Source organism: Hippopotamus amphibius, unplaced genomic scaffold, assembly GCF_030028045.1.
Source record: "Hippopotamus amphibius kiboko isolate mHipAmp2 unplaced genomic scaffold, mHipAmp2.hap2 H_1, whole genome shotgun sequence".
Taxonomy (NCBI): Eukaryota; Metazoa; Chordata; class Mammalia; order Artiodactyla; family Hippopotamidae; genus Hippopotamus; species Hippopotamus amphibius.
In genome coordinates this window covers 2,532,087-2,542,183 of record NW_026648280.1, presented here as the reverse complement: position 1 = coordinate 2,542,183, position 10,097 = coordinate 2,532,087, and the positions used below count along the sequence as shown (strand labels likewise).

At 39.2% G+C, this 10,097-nt stretch overlaps 1 pseudogene; it reads right to left on the bottom strand.

Moving 5' to 3' along the window:
• Positions 1-1,988: 1,988 nt before the first annotated feature.
• On the bottom strand, positions 1,989-2,642 carry LOC130842923 (ubiquitin-conjugating enzyme E2 D3-like; annotated as a pseudogene).
• Positions 2,643-10,097: the final 7,455 nt, after the last annotated feature.

Genomic DNA, 10,097 nt, shown 5'->3' with positions numbered 1-10,097 from the left:
GCTAATGCAGGGGACACAAGTTCGATCCCTAGTCCAGGAAGATCCCACGTGCCGAAAAGTCCGTGTGCCACAACTATTGAGCCTGCACTCTAGAGCCCATGATCCACAACTATCGAGCCCATGTGCTGCAACTACTGAAGCCCACGTGCCTGGAGCCCATACTCCTCAACAAGAGAGAAGCCACTGCAATGAGGAGCCTGAGGACTACAATGAAGAGTAGCCCCCAGTCACCGCAACTAGAGAAGGCCCGTGTGCAGCAACGAAGACCCAATGCAGCCAATAAATAAATAAATAAATAAATAAATAAATAAATAAATAGGAAGGTGGTGGCTACTTTAAAAAAAAGTTATTACAAAACAATGGATATATTTCCCTGTGCTGTGCAATACATCCTGTTGCTTATCTATTTTATAAGTAGCAGTTTGTATCTATGGATATTTTTCATTCACTTTTTAAAAATTTTTTCCTATTTCTTTTTATTTTTAATTTTATTTATTGATTGATTGATTGGCTGTGTTGGGTCTTCGTTGCTGTCTGCAGGCTTTCTCTAGTTGCAGTGAGTGGGGTCTACTCTTCATTGCTGTGTGTGGGCTTCTCATTGCTGTGGCTTCTCTTGTGGAGCACAGGCTCTAGGCGCTTGGGCTTCAGTAGTTGTGGCATGTGGGCTCAAGAGTTGTGGCTCACTATGAACCTGGATAGGTCCACAATGGATGGATCCACAATGGGTGATTCCCGTTGTTCTACCATAGCAGATGACTGGGAATCTGAGGATGAATCAGAAAAGCAGAAGATGTGCAATGTCAGTGTGGGACGAGTGGAATATGAACAAGGGAAAGTAGTGATCCCAGATGAGGAGTGGGAAAATGCTGAAGTTGTGGGCAAATGCAGCTTCAATCCAAACTTTGTTTTGTCACAGAGATTTTTTATCAAGAACATTTTCATCCGATTGACTCAGGAGTTCAAAGTTTACAGCATAATTTTGTTTTACAGAATCATCAGGAAATCTTGGTAGAAAAGAAATCTTGTAAAGGCAATCCATGAGGAAAAGTCTTGGGAAAATTGTGTAAATTGAATAAGCATGGTAGATATACCAACCAGAGCATATACTTTTCTATACACGAGATAATTAATAAAGGAGAGAAATGTTATGGATATAAGGAAAGTGGGGATTTTTATTTTTCATTGGTTTATGCAACTTTATTGAAGAAAAATAAATCAATTACTAGCAGAGCTATTAGTTGATCACTCATCCATTGACAACTTGCATCATTTATTCAGTGCTATATTAAACAGTGTATTGGAAGATAGATTAACTAATAGCTCCAAGCCTCCTAACAATTTAAATGAAAATTACAAAATGTTTGAGACCCTATTTTGGAATACAAAGGGTGTTTGACTTCCAGTTTCCATTCTCTGTAGAACAAGAACAGGTCATTCCTTTATTGACATGCATAAAATACATCACATTTTCTGTTCTGCTGATGCTATAAATTCAATACCAATTCTCTAGCCACATCAGTTATGAGCATAAAGTATATCATGTAACCTCAAATCTCTAACAGTGGAAGGCTTAAACAAGGATGGATGCTGCTAGAATAATGCTGCTTCCTTTGATGTCACAACTCAGCATCCATCTCCCTCCCCCTCAGATGATTCTTCAGCATGTTAGAGCAGTGAGGAATGGTTTTTAGTCTCATAACCAAGTTAGAGTGAAGACATTGGCCACATAATACACATGTTCCATTTTTAAAAAAATTCTGAATCTTGGGCAACTGTTCTCTTGTAACTACTTTACAGTTTCTAAAAGCAGTTATTGTCCAAAGCTGGAAGAACTTAAGTCTTCTCAGATGAGCATGTGAATGAATGGAGGGAGGTAAACAAAAAATAAAATTAAAAAAGATGAGATCTGATAGGGGAGCAGCCGGATAAGAAAATCAAAAAAGGAACAGTAATTTAAAGTTTATTCCAGCTATAATGCAGGTTATTCTGATTTTAAGGTAGCATCACATGGCATACTTCTGAGTCCATTCCCGAGATATTCTGTTGTACTTATCTCTGTCCATTTTATAGATCCATGAATCTCTGGCATTAGGGGGTCATCTGGGTTTGGATCACATAGCAGTGAACAAATGGATAAAAGAACTTTAGAAATAGTTAAAGCAGGAGACCACTGTGATCTTAGAATATTGAGACAAATGCTGCCATTACTGTTAATATTTGGATGATAAATTTTTGTTGTAAATGCAACCTTAGGTGGTTTGAAGGGGTAGTCTGTAGGAAAATGAATTGTCAAAAAGAATACACCGCCTTGATATGGGCTGTCATTAGGTCCCATAATTGTGGCTTGCCAATGAAACATATCATCCCCAACTGGACCTGCAGAACATTGTGCTGGAGGGTCACGGGCCAAATCACTAAGTTCCTTATTAATCCGTTTCAGCGCCATAGTCTGTGCTTTCTGTCTGGCTCCTCACCATCTCGGTGTGTGCTCAAAGGTCCGGCCAAAAGTCTTGATTATCCCGGCGGCTGGGAAGGATTGTCTCTTCGTCTCACACTGGCTCTGCCAGACACAGGCGCAGAGGGGCTGGGGCCTCCCTCAAGCTGCGGCCTCGGCCTCCTCCCCGCGCGGCAGCTGGTGCCTCCCCGGCCCTATGGGAAGTGGGGATTTTTTTTTTAACCTGTAGCTCGTATCTCTCTCAGGTTATGAGAACTCATAGTAGGGAGAAACCCTATGAATGTAATGAATGTGGAAAAGCCTTTAAGAAGCTTTCATCTGTTTCTCACCATCTAGGAAATTACAGTAGAGGAAAAGCCTATGAATATAATGAATGTAGGAAATCTTTCTGGCAGTCTTCACCTCATTTTGCACGAGAGAATTCACACTGGTGAGAAACCTTATGAATATAATAAATGTGGAAAACCTTTAGCCAAAATTCTCACCTTAATGTACGTCAGAGAACTCATACTGGAGAGAAACCCTATAAATGTGATGAGTGTGGAAAATCCTGCAGTGAATGGTCTAATCTTAATGTGCACAAGAGAACACATACTGGAAAAGAACCCTCCAAATGTAACAAGTATGGGAAACCCTTTAGTGATTACTCATCATGTACACAACATGGAAGGACGCACACTGGAGAAAACCATACAAATGTAATGAGTGTGGAAGAGCCTTCAGCCAAAGCTCTCACCTTACAGTTCATAAGAGAATCCATACTGGTGAGAAACCATATAAATGTAATGAATGAGGGGAAACTTTCAGTTTTCATTTATCCTTCACTCAGCATAAGAGAACACACACTGGAGAGAAACCATATAAATGTCATCATTGTGGGAAAGCTTTCAACAAGGCACTAACTTTATTGGGCCCCAAAGAACTCATACCAGTAGGAGGAAATTACACATTTCATTTTAATTCACAAAAACTATACAAACATATGTAGACTTTGTCTTTTTAAACCATTTCCAGAGAAGGGCTGAGCCTGGGAGTGGTATTTGATACCTGGGGAAATTACCAATGAAAAATAATGAGTAAGATCCAAATTCCCTCCAATAATACTAGTTAACACAGTCAACCAGTGTGGGCGAGGCTGATGCTGAGAAGTTAGAATAGGTTGATGGTATTTGACTCAAAGACTGAACGTATTATTTCAAAGAGCCAGAGTACTGTTATTCTTTGTTCTCCAATGCTAGAAAGTTAGGGCACTTCTAATTTGTTTCAGGAAGTCACCATAAACTGTAATTATGAACACACTGTAGAAATATGGAAAGCACCTGTAATGTGTACTGAGAAGTTCAGAATTGTTGCGGCTGTGTTACCCTATGTGTGCATCTGGACAAGGGCTTAGAAGGAAACAGAAATGAACAGTTAATTTAATCAGTCTGGGAATACTGTGACTTTTGATGTTTCTCTAAAAATTTCTACAGTTTCACAACAAATACAAATACAAGGAGGAGAAAGAAGCTCAAATGTCAGTCTGAATCAGAAACGGGTGCACTAGAGTAGCAAAAACAAGAAATGGAAATAAATTTGTGCTCAACACAAGAAATTAGAAAAAGAAAATATTTCTAATGAAGGCAGAAGCAAGGATGTAATAATGATAAAAGCAAAAAATATGTGTTAAAAGGTGACTCAGAAAAACAAACTATAAATTCCAAATGAACATCAAGAAAAATAACACACAGATTTGCAACATTGGGAATGAAAAGGGAAATAAACATAGAGAAAATTATGTCCAAAGGTTTGTACATTTTTGTGTTAATATACCTGAAAAACTTAGATGAAAAAGACAGTTTTCTAGGAAAACATAATATTGACTGAAGAAGACACAGAAAACCTAATAGACTAAACGTTTCAGAATAAGTCAAAAAAGTTCTCAGGGAATTCACAAAATTTCAAGCCCAAGTTATTTTACACTGAATTATTTCCACCTTCAAGAAATAGAAAACTCTCTGATGTAGACTGTTCCAGAACATACAGAAAGCTGGAATTTACCTCCTCTTTTGTGATACCAGTCTGTCAAAGCTCAAAGAAAGAAAAAGGCAAATATCTCTCAGGGATATTAATGCAAAAGTTCCAGACCAGACATTACAGCGAGTACACTTGGATTTAGGAAGAATCACTCCAGTAAATGGGGTACTTTGTATTAGGAAGTACACACCTGCCATGCTCCGTTTTAATCAAGCAGTGGAGAAAAGCAAGTCATCTCAATTATTAAAGAAAAAGAAGCTGATAAAATTTAATATTTATTATTTCAGGGAAAAAAACCCTGGTAACAGGAAAAAAGTATTTTTATAATATGATGATATCAGGCTTAATTGTGACACAGCTGAGGTTAGCAAACCAGGGCCCATGGGCCAAATCTGGCCCACGTGTTTTGTAAGTAAGGTTTTGTTGGAAGATGGCACGTGCCCACTCATTTCCTTCCTGGCAGTAGCTGCTTTATAAGGTAGAGTAGTTGTGAGGGAGATCACCTGGCCTGAAGAGCCAGAATGCCAGGAAAGCTTTGCCAGTCCCCTACCTAGAGTCGCTCCTCTTCCATTCAGGGAGGACCATGGCAAGGCTGCTCACCAGTCCTTACGTACGAGCAGGGAGTTCACAAATGGAGTACATATGGGCAATAGATCTGTGGAAAAGTATATGAACTCATCCATAATCAAAGAGGTAAATAAAAATGATAAAAGTATAAACTTGAACACCCATTATAAGGTAGGCAGTATCCTAAGCACTGAGTCTAAGTAACCTCATTTAATAAAAACATCCTAGTAAGGAAGTGCCGTTTATTTATTATTTACTTATTTTTAAATATTTATTTATTTATTTTGGCTGCACCGGGTCTTAGTTGTGGCACTCAGGATCTTCATTGTGGCATGCGGGATCTTTAGTTGCAGCATGTGGGATCTAGTCCCCACCCAGGGATCAAAGCTGGGCCCCCTGCACTGGGAGAGTGGAGTCTTACCCTCTGGACCACCAGGGAAGACCCAAGGAAGTTCTGTTTAGACTGCAGAAAATGCAGGTAAAGATGGGCAAAGATTTTAAAAGACTGTGTCGGATTCAGGCGAAGCTAGTGCAGAAATGGACCCTATTATTCAGCACCATGGATGGTTCTTCAGGTGCACCCTTTTTACAGGGTGGTCAGGTTGGAAGTGTCCAGGTGTAAAGTATGCTCCTGAGCTGACTCAGCAATCTACCTGTGGAAATAGCTGCCCAGGTGTGAAAGCACATGGGCGTAGGACATTTGTTATAACATGGTTTGCAACAGCAAAATAAGAAGTGCTCACCAATAGGCAAATGTTTCAGTAACTGTCGTGCAGAAATTAAATGGCATATTGTTGGGAGAAAAAATTAAGTTCATAGCAGCGTGGATGACCCCAACTCTATGAAACCATAAACTTCCCCAGGGGAGCTCTGTGGGAGAATGTCACCCACATGTTGACATTGATTACCTGTGGGTGATGGGACTTTTAAGCAGTATTTGCTCTACCTTCTCCTAAGTGGTTTTGTTGACAGTGAATATGTATCATTTGATACACATGATGCTTACTTATTCAGCACACTTCCCAGAACAAGTAATTTCTCAGCCTACATGTCTGGTTTCTGCCTGCCTCTCAGCATTCCTGCCACAACACTGTCCCAGGTGTTCACCTACTTGGCCTATGCTGGCCTGTGCTGGTTCCTGGAACGTTGTGAGGTCATTCCCACCTCACAGTATCTGCAAATACTGTTCCTTCCATTTGGAATCACAGCCCACCCACCATAACCTTTGGGAGGCTGAGACCCATCCTTCTGGTCCTGGCTTGAGCGTCACTTTATTTATTTATTTTAATTAATTAATTAATTAATTGGCTGCATTGGGTCTTTGTTGCTGTGCACGGGCTTCCTCTAGTTGCGGAGAGTGGGGGCTACTTTTCGTTATGGTGGCTTCTCTCGTTGCGGAGCATGGGCTCTAGGCGCACGGGCTTCAGTAGTTGCAGCACACGGGCTCAATAGTTGTGGCTTGCAGGCTCTAGTTGTGGCACACGGGCTTAGTTGCTCCACGGCATGAGGGATCTTCCTGGACCAGGGATGGAAACTTTGTCCCCTGCATTGGCAGGAGGATTCTTAACCCCTGTGCCACCAGGGAAGCCCTTAAGCATCACTTTAGAAAGGCCATTCATGGGTAACCACACCTACCTGGTCCTTCATCACACTGTTTATCAGAGTCTGCAAAGATTTGTTTACCTGTTTATTCTTCAAACAGCAGATAGGGTTCCTGCTGCAGCATAACCCCTGTCATGCCAGCTTCTGTGGAGAATGTTCCTGTGGCTTCCCATTTTACCCTAAATTGAAGATTCAGGTCCTTAACAGCTTACTGGGACCCTCATCTGTGATTCTCCCCAGACTACATTTTAATCACAGAGGTAGCTTTAAAAAAACTGACAACACCGAACTTGTTTCCAGCGAAGATGTAGGAGTGTGTGCATAACCTTAGCTCCAATGTAACAATGAGAAGAACACAGTTTAAAAATTATACCCTTCTATGGTACACTACTGAAGAGGAGTGGGAGCAAGGACGCCTTGATGCACTTCAAACAGGTGGCCCCTTCACAGGTGAGCATGCTGAGGACAAGCAACTGGTCTGGGTGCAGGTGGGCATCAAACTGGCTGGAGCAACTCTGAGCAAAGGAGGAGGAAGCAGCAGAGCCTTTGACAACAGTGGACAGGTGAAACAGAGCCCCCAAGTTGGGGCAGGAAGAACTCCAAGTGCAAAAGTAATTTTCTTGTCCTGAGACTCCCCTTGGCCTAGAGTTTTGCTGCGTACCCAGAACAGTGAAGGGCTCATATCTTAGGTGCACCATTGAATCACTTTTGACAAATGCATATCAAGACACAGAACATTTCCATTACCCTAGCAAGTTGTCTCGTGTCCCTTACCTCAGCCTGATAAAAGGCATCTACAAAAACCTACAGGTAATAATAGCACACTCAATGGCAAAAAATGAATTGAATGCTTTACCCCTAAGATGAGAGCAAGACAAGGATATCTGATCTCACCACTTCTATTCAACATTGTAATGGAGGTTTTAGCTAAGGCAATTGGCAAGAAAATGGAATTAAAACTATCCATATTGGAAAGGAAGAAGTAAAATCTGTTGTTATTTACAGATTACATGATCTTCAATGTAGAAAATCTGATGGAATCAACCAAGAAAAAAAAAAGAAAGCTTTTAGAACTAACAAGTGAGTATAGAAAGATTGCAGGATACAAGAACAATATTAAAAAATCAATTGCAGGGGGTTCCCTGGTGGTCTGCTGGTTAGGATTCAGCACTTTCACTGCCGTGGCCCAAGTTCAGTCCCTGGTCAGGGAACTGAGATCCCATAAGCTGTGTGGTGTGGCCAAAAAAAAAAAAAATTGCATTTTTATATGCTTGTAATGAACAACTGGAAATTGAAAATAGTAAAAATACCATTTAGCACAACATCAAATGATATGAAATATTTAGCGATAAAAGTAACAAAAGATGTGAAGAATCTGTATATTGAAAACAAAATACTGCTGAGAGATTAAAGAAGACCTAAACAAATAGAGAAATATACTTGTTTATATGTCAGAGGACTCGATAGTGTTAGGATGTCAATTATCCTCAAATTGATCTATAGATTCAATGCAATTCCAATCAAAATCCCAGCAGGACTTTTTGTATACATGGAATCATATGAAAATGCAAAGACCTAGAAAAAATAAAAACAACTCAGAAATGAAGAAAATTGGAGAGTTAGCACTAACTGATCTCAAGAATTATTATAAAGTACATAATTGAAACAGCCTGGTATTGGTATAAAGATAAACAAATACATCAATGAAACAGAACATATAGGCCAGAAATAAGCACGTACATCTATGGATAACTGCTTTTTTTACAAAGGCACAAAAGGTAACACAGTTGGAAAACGATAGCCTTTTCAAAAAGTAGTACTGGAACAATAGGATATCTTTATATTTTTTTAAAAAAATAACTTTGATCCTTAACTCACACGATGTACAAAAATTAAATAAAAATGGATCAACAATAAGAAAATAACACAATTTTTGAAAAAAAAGGTAAAATATTTTTATGAAAGAAAATAGGCAAATGACAAGTACTTGAAAAGATGTTCAACATCAGTAGTAATTAGGAAAATATAAATTAAAACCACAATGAGAATCCAATACACATCTGTTGGCATTGAAAAAATCAAAAAGATTGACTGTAACAAATATTGATGAGGATGTGGAGGAACTGGAACTCTCATGCATTGCTGGTGGGAATATAAAATGGCAAAACCACTTTGACAAACAACAACAATTTCTTAAAATACTGAACTTACTCCTACCTTATGATCCACCCATTTTACTCCTAGACATTTACCCAAAAAGAAATATATGTCCATACAAAGACTTGTACACTATACTAATGTTCATAGCAGCTTTATTTGTAATAGCCCCAAACTGGGAATGACCCAAATGTCCACCAACAGATGATTGGATAAACAAATTGTGGTAGAGCCATAAAATGGAATACTACTCAGCAGTAAAATGGGATGACCTATTGATACACGCAACAACATGGGTGGATCTCAAAATAATTATGCTGAGTAAAAGAAGTCAGATCCCCCTCCCCACAAAGAAGAGTGTGCAACGTATCCTTCCATCTATACAACTCTAGAAAATTCAAGCTAATCTGTAGTAACAGAAAGCAGACCTGTGGTTACTTGGGAACAGAGGAATGGGAAAGGATGTGGAGAGGGGGGAGGAGGGAGTTCAAGGGGCGTGAAGAAACTTGCGCAGGCGATGGTTATATTCATTCTCTTGACTGTGGTGATGGTTTTAGAGATTTAAACATCAAAATTGGAGCTTCCCAGGTGATCCAGTGGTTAAGACTCTGCACTTACATTGCAGGGGGCATGGATTCAATCCCTGATCGGAGAACTAAGATCCCATAAGCCTTGTGATGTGGCCAAAAGAATAAAAAAGAATTTTAAAAAGTCAAAATTTATGAAATTGTACACTTTAAATATGTGCAGTTCATTATGTGTCAATTATACTGCAATTAAGCTGATTAGAAAGTCTTTTAGGAGAAAATGTAAGACACTGTATTTAGGACCCAAATGTCGTTGGGATTTTGAACTGAAGCTATAAAACACAAACAATGAAAAAAAAAAAGACTTTTTTAAAGTTCTTCTTTTCTTCAAAGGACACCATAAAAAAAGTAAAAGATAAGTTACAACTTGGAAAGGATATATTACTAATAAAAGGTCAATGTCAAATTTATGTAAAGAACTTCTACAAATCAGCAAGAAAAAGACAAACCCAATAGAAAAATGCATGAAGGAAATGAGAAGGTAATTCAAAAAGCGAAAACACAAATGGCTAAAAACTATGAAAAAATGCTGACTCTCGTTAATAAGAGACGTGCACACATCTCACAGTGAATACCTTTTCCTATCCATTGCATTTGGTAGAGATTTTGGAATCTGACACTGCTAAGCATTGGTGAGGATGTGGAGCAAGTGGAAATCCTAGACATTGCTAGTGAAAGTATAAAAAGGTGTAATCTATTTGGAAACAGGGTGA